At 33.5% G+C, this 10410-nt stretch overlaps 1 pseudogene; it reads left to right on the top strand.

Annotated features, from left to right (window-relative positions):
- Nucleotides 2154-5925, top strand: LOC108661079 (annotated as a pseudogene).

The following is a 10410-nucleotide window of genomic DNA, read 5'->3' as shown; positions in this document are numbered from 1 at the left end:
ATGAGATTCTTTTGTTGAAATTAAAGAAGAAAATATTTTTAAAAACTTTGAATAACCAAATTCATATTTTGATTTGATATATTCAAATATTTATTTATTTTTTTTGCAATCAAATTATACTTTTATTAAACGTGAAAAACGTAACCCCATTATATCTTGAAGCAAAATAGCTTCAATCTCGTGTGGAGGCTCGACATAAACTACATTCCAAGGTCTAAAGAGGAGACTCTTAATTACCTTAATTAAATCTAAATTCTTGCAAGGGTGTGGGAATGCCGAGCTAATTGACTGAACTGCTACTCTATTATTAACCTATAAATCAATATTTCTGTAACCCAACTCCCAAGCCAACGAGAGCCCCTTGAAAATACCCCATAATTCGGCCCTAAAGGCTGAACATTCTTTCAATTTCATAGAGAAAGTTCCCATGTTCGTCCCTAAGAACCCTTTTAGCTGTAGCTTTGCATTGAGATTTCTTGAAGGTGCCATCAATGTTTAGTGCTATACAACTTGCTATAGGAGGCAACCAGCCAACAGATATTTCCTCCTTCCTCCATGGAGAACAGTAACCTACTTGAGTAGAGCTTAAATTAGCCAGCTGAAAATCCAAAGACCAGCTTTGTATAATAATTAACCTGCCTTCAATTGAAATAGCCTTGTTCTCAAACACAAACAGATTTCTCCATATTTCAAATATTTATTATGAAGTATCAAAAATATTTAATAATTATTTTATATTTTTTAAATGATTAATGTAAAATTAACAATCAAAATTTCTAAATCAAATAAATTAACTATCACATAAAATAAAGATAATATAATAATATAATATAAATTTTAAATTAAAGTAAGAAAGTTTACAAAGATTAGAACAATAGTAAGAAAGTTTACAAAGATTAGAACAATAGTACTTAATTGTTGAATATTTATTATAAATCGTTAATGAAGTTCACAGTTTTATGAAAATAATAGAATATCAGATTTTTTGGTTTTTTTTTTGAGGAAATATGAAGTTAAAGAAAAAAATAACAAATGACGGAAGAAAAATTTAAATGTGGATATTATAAATTAAAAGAAATAGTTGAGAAGTAATAAAAAATTAAAATTTATTAGACATATAATTAAAAAAGTAAAAAAAATATATTATTTTATTAATTATTTTTTATTTTTAAATATTTTTAATAAAAAATGAAATAATTAGTTTATAATTAATAAGAATGTGAAATTGAGAGAAAATAAATATTTATTAGACATGAGAAAATAAATAAATATTTTAGTAATTATCTTAATTTTTATATATTTTTAATATTATTATTATAAAAATATGATACGTTTTTAAACTGAAAACCTAAAAGCCTTACTTGGTGACCTTACCTGGCCGACCCTACAAATAAATATAAGTCCTGGAAAGCTTTTTAAAAAATATTTTTCTTCAAAACAAGCAGACCCATTTTTTCCTTGTCCTTTCCACTTTCATTTTCGTAGAATCCTTCCCAGTTCCTTACTTTCTTTTTCCCTTCAATTAGATTGTTAGGAAACCAACTTTGCTGCCCTTGAGAGAGGAGCAAGAGGAGAAGACACCTAGAAATCTTCTTGGTCACTGTTTAAAAAAATATATATAAGAAACGACTCCAATAATGCAGGTGAACCTCAAGTCAACTCTGATTTAAGAAAATAAGGAACCTCGAGTCAACTGTCTTGCTACTCAAGCTCGTTCTAATCTCTCACAACAGTTCGCTAACCACAACTTACTTCTATTCCGACAAGTTTCAGGTAATTTTGCTGCACTCCTCTCTTTCTCTATGCATCTTCGTTTTTCCTTTGTTTATTTTTTCTTTTGAATTAACTAATTATTAGTATAACATATGATCTACCGCAACACCTAAACGCACTTCTTAACAAAAAGAGGGAAACGAGAATGTTACTTCAACAAGCTAATATCATCTTGGCTGTCTAGCCTCCTTTAACGGAACATATTTAGAAAAGGGAATTAAATGAGTTCTTTTTCCAGAAAAGAATTTAAGGAACTGCTTTAAATATTTCTTTTGGACTAATTCCAACATGTGAAGGCTAGCTAGGCTTCAATTCTGTAACCCTTGTCGACTTTATATTTTGCAGTTTTTCAAGGTAAAAGGAGAAATAGAGCCCGCCACGCAAGTACAGTTTCCAATAGTTGAGTCCTTCCCACCCCAGGTAGATAGCTGCATCCTTATCTCAACTCTGCTCTAACTTGCCTCTGTTTTCTCAGGATCTGCTGCTTGCAATTAATCGTTACTTTAATAGTTAAGTCAGGAGGCGAATTTTTTTTCCTTTTGTTTGTTCCAATTGGTGAATCTGATTAAATTACTAGCAAATTTTACATCAATATTTTGTATCTTTTTAAGTCCAAATTTAGTAGATATACATAAACAATTAAGAGGAGATTAAATTCACTAGAAAACTATAAGAGGGAAGTAAAAAGTATACAAATCAGATTCCATCCATGAATTATATGTGAAAGGACTGCATACATAGATTGAGAGTGTGGAAAACTATAAGAGGGAAGTAAAAAGTATACAAATCAGATTCCATCCATGAATTATATGTGAAAGAACTGCATACATAGATTGAGAGTGTGGTTTGGGATAGGGAATTAAAATGAATAGCATATACCAACCTAAGTGAGCAGATCATAAATAAAACATCTTTATCCAAGTAACACTTGGCCACTTTGCATTAACTTTATAACCATGCGGACTCCTTGCTGCTGCTGCAGGATCAAGTTAGTTTCCTCATGGCTGACAACGTATTAGCTACTTGGGTCACGGGAGTTGTGAGCCAAGCTGGGGCAGATTTAACTAATTATGCTAGAAGCATAGTCAGTTTATCACAGAGTATGGAGACAAACTATGAAGTGTTGAGAAATGAAGTAGCAAAACTCCAGGCTTTGAGGGATGATTATGAAAGGGAAGTCAAGAAACATAAAATGAAGACAACTACTAGCAGCTATGGTGTATGGCGATGCCGTGTTAACAAGACTCTTGAAAATGCAAAAATACTATAAGATCGATTTGAAGAAGATAGAAGTCCATCTAGATACTTTCATGTGAAGGGAAGATCAAATTATAGTGAAAAATTGGTAAAAATGTATGAAGAAATTCAAAAGCTTGTGGAAGAGGGGAAATTTCTGGGAGGTATTTTGGTTGATAAACCTATAGATCCTGTCTTAAAGGTGAATGCACCAGAGATCAAAGGATTTCCTAGCCTTCAGAGGCCACTAGAACAGGTATTGGAGCTGTTAAGAAATGACAAATTGAAAGGTATTGGGATTTGCGGCATGTTAGGGGTTGGGAAAACAACAATAATGCAAAACTTGAATAACCATGATGAAGTAGCTAAAATGTTTGATATAGTCATTTGGGCAAATGTCTGTAGTGAGAGGAGCGAGGAAAAATTGCAAGAGGATATCGCACGGCGACTTAAACTAAAAATGGAAGGCATTGTCCATCCTGAGGACATTGCCAGAGCAATATCAGAAGAGTTGAATAACAAGAAGTATTTGCTGCTTTTGGATGACATCATGGACTCAGTTGATTTGGAAGATATTGGAATCCCTGACAACAAAAATGGCAGCAAAGTGGTATTGACAACTGAATTTCGTCATGTTTGTTCGTCGATGGCAGACAGATTGATTGAGGTGCACCCATTATCATCAAATGAGGCTTGGAAGATGTTTCAGCTGATGGTCAGTGATGTCATAGATCTGCCTGATATTGAACCAGTTGCTCAGCTGGTATCTAAGGAGTGTGCTCGACTCCATCTTCTGATCAAGACAGTGGCAGGTGCTTTCAAGTTGAAAGATAGTGTGCCAGAATGGAGGAAAGGGTTAAAAGACTTACGGAAATGGCCAGAAATTGAGATTCCAGGCTTAACTGAATTGCATTCATTCTTGAAGTTCTGTTATGATCAACTAAAGGATGATCAGAAAAGGAAATGCTTCTTGTATGGTGCATTGTATCCAGCAGAGAGTAAGATTTATACAGATTATTTACTGGAGTGTTGGACTGCTGAAGGACTCGTTGGCAATACTAATGAGAAGAGGAGATTTCAAGATGCACGTGATGAGGGTTATGACACATTGAAGTATCTAACTAATGTGTCATTACTAGAGAAAGGTGAAAGGATGATTTATGTTCAAATGAACAATAGTATCCGACAGGTTGCTTTGTATATTTCTTCACAAGATCCTGATTGTAAATTTTTGACTGAAATGACTGAAAATTCACCTGATTGCTTGGAAGAAAATGATTGGCAACAAGCAAAGAGGATCTCCATGATTGACAAAAAGTTGAGAGACTTGCCAGAAAACCCCAACTGCAGCATGCTTTTGTCACTATTACTACAGAGGAATTCGAATTTGACAGGAATACCCCAATCTTTTTTTGAAAATATGAAGAAACTTTTGGTTTTGGACCTATATGGAACTGGGATTGAATCACTGCCATCATCTTTAGCAAAGTTGACAGGTCTTAAGGGGCTTTACTTAAATAATTGCTTCAATCTAACAGAGTTGCCTCCTGAAATTGGAGAACTTCATTGTCTCGAGGTGCTTGACATTCGAGGCTGCAGGATAAGCTTCATTCCATCTCATATTCAAACACTGATTAACTTAAGGTGTTTGCGAGTCTCATACTATAGATCTAGCAACCCAAATGACTGCCAAGATATGGACATTGACTGCAATGTGATTCCATTGCTGGCCAGACTGGAAGAATTAATCATTGATGTGGCTTCTTATGATCGTTGGTGCAATGAGGCCGTAGAAGTAATGAGGCAGGTGGCTACCTTGGAGAATTTAACTACTCTGAGAATCTGCTTTCCTAAATCAGAGGTCCTCAAGACTTTTATGCAGCACAGTCCATCTTGGAAAGATCGCCAACAACTGACTTCTTTTCAATTCTTTGTTGGTTACCAAAACAGAAAACGTCCTCAAATTCTTGAGTGTTTTAAGTACAAAATCAATCGGTATTTGGGATATTGCGATGGCAATTACAGTGATGACTCAATAATTTGTGATCTGGTTGCTGAAACTGATGCATTGGAATTGGTTGAACACAAAGATATAATGAGTCTGACCGATTTTGGGAATGTTGCTAGCTTTAACAGGATTCGTGGTTGTCTAATTGAAAGGTGCAACAAAATGACAACTATTACAGATAACAACAGGACAGAAGGTAGAGACATCCTACCAAATTTAGAGCAATTGCATTTGGTAAATTTGAGGAGTCTGCAAGCCATTTTTGAGGGCTCCTTGTCAACCAAAAGTCTTTCTAAATTACACACAGTGGTGGTGATGAGTTGCCCAATGTTGACAAAAGTTTTCTCTCTCAGGGTGATTCAACAACTCTCTGTACTCCGCAAACTAGCAATTCAAAATTGCACCAAAATGGAAGTGCTAGTTGAGAAGCCTGACAGTGCTGGACAAGTTTCACCTGCTTTTCCAAATCTAGAGACATTGATACTGATTGAGATGCCAAAACTAAGGACTATATGTGTAGATAAGTCATTGGCATGGCCCTCCTTAAAAGAGCTTCAGGTCTACATGTGCCCTGAATTGAAATCACTACCATTTGACAAAGACAATGCAGCATATCTGACATCCATTGAAGCAGAACAAGAATGGTGGGAGGCATTGCATTGGCCACAGAATGAGGTCAAAGAACAGCTTCAATCAATGTGCAATCTGAGGTAAGTGCTATTTTATTATTTTTGTTTTTATCTTTTTTCCGTTGTTATGAATTAGAGTGATGTATAATGTGTAAGTACTGTACCAAATAAAAATAATGTGTATGTACCATGTACCACACGATGTTCTGTTATTTTTACCTGTTTAAAATTGTTCGGGACAGACAACTTATATATCTTTGTGCAAGCAGCTCTGCCTCTAATCCAAAGTTGATTTGAAGTATGAATGTAGTCAAAAACATGGTCTAACCAGCTTTATTTTTAAGTTCAAGTAAGAATACTTTATCCGAACATTTGATTTAGTGGTAGATGCATGAATATAGTTAAAGAGTTGAATTCTAATATCTTTTTCTCTTAAATTAAAAAAGAAAATTCAAGTGAAAAGATATTTTAACCTTTAAAGGAAATATTGCAGTTTAGCTTCATATGTAGTCCTGGGATAATAGGGTTTTCCAGGATGGAATCACCTCATTTATTATCACATTGGTGACCTTGGTCATTTATCAATGTATAGGATCATCTTTCAGCGATAATAGAATTTTAGTATTACTCTCTTGCTGCAGATTATTGGGCAAATTCACTCCTAACATGTCAATTTAAATACACTCATATTCATGTATACAATATGCATCTATATAAATTCAAATAAGAATAAAGGAGCTGTATGGATATATTAAACTATATCTAGTATTTGAAGTCCCACATATATTATGTGGAGACTCGAACTTGAGACCATGAGGCAAGAGGGCATTGGTTTTTAATATATTCAAATAATTATACGTATGCAATTAATGGTTAAAATTAAATGGGAGTAATTTTTTGTTTAAAAAGGAGATGGACGGCTTCTTTCAAGGGAATTCTCTAATTCTAACCCTTCATACCAAATAACAATTTGGAGTCATCCATTACAAATTATGCTAGTCAAAACACGAGGTTTTACTATAAAGCACACAAGTTTATTGATTCCATATTCACTTAATTATATCCTGAAAGAACAGACAACTCTTCATCTATTCTTACGCCTAAATATGAATGATCATAACGAGAGAGAGAGAGAGAGTAAGAAATGTTTCTAATTACAATCTCATTCTAATTTTATCTTTTTCAAACCAACCATTGGCTACTTCCTCAATTTTGTCCTCTTCTCTTATTTTTCTTCAAAACGGAAATGTCAATATTTTCTTTTACTCACTCTTGATCTGGCACATGACAAACCAATTTGAAGTTGCCAACTTTAAACAACGATCACATGCTGGTCTTAATTTGTGGGAAGTCCAAAATTAAAATAAAATTGCTGTGGAAAACCACATGTTCTGACTCTAATATGATGGAGAAGGCATTGAATCTTTTAGAAGCAATATCTTCTTTTATTGTATATATAAACATATATTTGAAGGTCTTATTAAACGTAAGAACCTCAAAATTTTGAATGAGAATATATGTAAATTAATAAACAATAGCACAAAATATAAACAGCCGCGTAGGGTGGCTTACATCTAACGTGAAAGTCCAAATTAGGAACTCCATTACTTTCCAAACCAAAAATGCATTTGTATGACTTTGTTGAAACTTATATACAACCGAATAATGGTTTCCGTCCAAAGAAATCACCGATCAATTGACACGACGACATATACGTTTCAGCTCATAATTAATGTACTAAGCTTAACGGAGTCAAAAGAGATGGCAGATTAGAATAGATAGAAAGGAGATGCCATAAACAGCCCCCGTTCAGCATTGGAGCCACACAGGAAACGGAATTGCTATAGCTATGAAAAAGGCTGTCACCACAAAAAAGCCACCCAGTTGTTCCGACATTCGAGCCATCATAAGAAACTTGGAATTGCTAAAATATTTGCCAACACAAAGACAAGTGGAGGCCAATAGAATTGCAAGGGAAAGAAAGGTGAAAGTCACGGGAAGTCGAGCTGGACCAATTTGAGCAAATAAGGTAGCTATTTCAACAGATGATCCCAAACAAAAAGCTACTATAAGTTTTTCCCATGCTAAGTAATTTTGTGAATCCTTCACCGTCAATGCAGCCGGCACGGCTGCCAATTTAAGGTCAACAGCAGCTGCAGATGGTGGTGAAGGAGGTGGCAATTGTGGTGCACATCTTGTTAACAATGGGAAGACCTTTGTCACATATTTGGAAAGAATGTATGCTTGGAAAACCTTTGCCATGAAAAAGATAGAGGTCGGGCCTTTCACGAACTAGAAATGGCCATATTTTACATTTTGATTTACTCTAAATATTATCAACTTGTCATATAGAATGGACTTAGGAGAGGGGCCATTGAGTTTTAGTTAGATAGAACAATAGACATATATATTGGTCAAGTCAACAAATCTCCATCCATTCCAGGAAAGAAAGTAAAATACTGGGCGGTTGTTTCTGGGTTGCCACCCTTTTCGATCCCACCCGCATTGTAGAAACTTCCTACACATTTCATTTCCCTGATGGAGCTAACTAAGCCGTGAGGGGGCGGGGGTCGGTTCTGTTCACTTCAGGGTTGGACGGCTGGCTACTAGTGGAAACGTTTGCTACGTTCTATGACTTCAATACATACATAGACCAAAAAGCCTCACTTGTGAGAAAGAATTTAATACAATATTTTCAATTTATAATTTTCTCAAATTATTTTGAAAAAAAAAAAAGGAATGAATGAACGAATGCATCCATGCCGAGTTCTATTCTAAAATTAGACCAGATAAGTCAATTGAATGGATTGAGTAACGATATGTAAGCTTAGTTTGTGTTTAATAAATCCTTAAAAATGATATGTTTGATCATTTATTTTAAAATTTGTCGTATGTTAATCAAATAAATGTACAGACTTATTAATCTCATTTTTTAAGGATTAATCTCATAATTATTATTATCATTATTCACTATATGATTTTTAAAGGGAATTCTTACAAGTACTAAAGTTACGACCTATGCATTGCGCACGGGTTAAGAATCCACCTGTCAAAAGATGAGAAGCCGGCAAACCTATGATACAACCTCTTTTGCTGCCAACTCACACATGTCAAGCTCTTAACTTAATCTCTAATAGCACGTTTAGTTCGCGGAATAAATATAAATATAATAGAATAGTTATTCTGTGGAAATAGAATAAAGTAAGAATAGAATAGAATAGTTATTACTTTGTTTGATATTGTGAATGGAATAAAGTAGGAATTGCTATTATGATTTATTGCAGTGTTTGGTTGGTAAAAATAAAATTAGAATAAAAAAGGAGAAGGTGATAAAAAGACAAAAATAACCTCAATTATATTAACATTTATTTTTATAAAAAATAAAATTATCCTTATTATAATTTAAATACATATTTATCCCAAAAGACAATTATCCATCATAATTATATTTTATCCCAAATGCTAAAAATAATTATAATTTACTCACATATTTATAAATAGATAATTATTCCAAAATATAATTTAATTACATTATATTTTATCCATCATAATCAATTAAATTTTGTATATAGATGTTTATTTTTAATCAATTCTTCACATATTATGAATCATTTTCAAAATATTCCATAGACAAAATATTGGAGAAGAAATATTTGGGAAAGAAAACGAAAAAACAAGTAGAAATAGAAAATCATGTTTTTTGATATATTAAATAGAAAATCATATCTTTGAAATTAGAAATATGGTCTTCCATTTTTTTCTAAAAAAAAAAGTAAGTTATGTTTTTTGATATATTAAATAGAAAATCATATTACCGTTCAAAGAAAAAAAGAAGAAAAAAATAATTTCTTTGAATCAAGCATGTGGTGCTAAGGAAACATAAATGTCAAAGAGAGAAATAACGTGTCTTTCAATTTAAATAAGCATTTCATCTCTGGCAACAAAATGACAATTTACAAGCATAACCATTGCATATTAGCATGAAAAGCAATAGATATTGAAAGAGCCTTGTCTCACCATAAATGCCCTTTAAATGGGAATATTATTACGTATAATCAAAAGCCAAGGTCTAGTTTACAAAAATACACTGACCTTGAAAGTAATGGATGAATATTCATCCTATTACACTAACTTACAACATGCATAAAACTAATAAAGTAGCTACAATAACATCACCATTATAGAACCAGCAAAACAACAGTCAACTCAAAAGAATTCAAACTTGTTAATGAACTTCATAATTAACATCAATTTCAACCACAAGTGCCAAAAAGTTACAATATCAGGAACTTACCTTCACAAAAAGTTTTAGAGCCATCCAAGCTCAACTGTCAGCAAGATATGTCTTCAGCCATTCAAGTCTTCAGTCAGGATCAACACTGAAAAACACAAACATAAGAGTTGGAGATTCAAGAAGTTTAATTGAAGCAAGAACCCTTTCCCTTGCTGTCAATCCCTCTACTTGACTTAAAATCCCATCCAACTCTTGAGTCTTTGTTGGATTTTCACCTCTTCCCCAACACTCTTATTAAACTCAATTCCAGCCTTTTTTATGTTTTCACCCAATATCGTGGCAGCAGTAATAATTGATTCAGATGTAATGGGATCACCCATCTCATTTGGCCTTTTCCTTTTCCTTGCTGAAGTAGTTTAACTTCTAGGAGCTGATGTTTAAGGTTGACTATTGGAGAAATCCTCATCATCGAAACTATATCTAGCTAGGTTTTCATCTTCAGTTTCCTCATTTATTGTATCATTACATTC

Source organism: Theobroma cacao, chromosome 3 (assembly GCF_000208745.1).
Source record: "Theobroma cacao cultivar B97-61/B2 chromosome 3, Criollo_cocoa_genome_V2, whole genome shotgun sequence".
Classification (NCBI taxonomy): domain Eukaryota; kingdom Viridiplantae; phylum Streptophyta; class Magnoliopsida; order Malvales; family Malvaceae; genus Theobroma; species Theobroma cacao.
The sequence above is the reverse complement of the archived record's forward strand: the minus strand, read 5'-3'. Positions and strand labels throughout refer to the sequence as shown.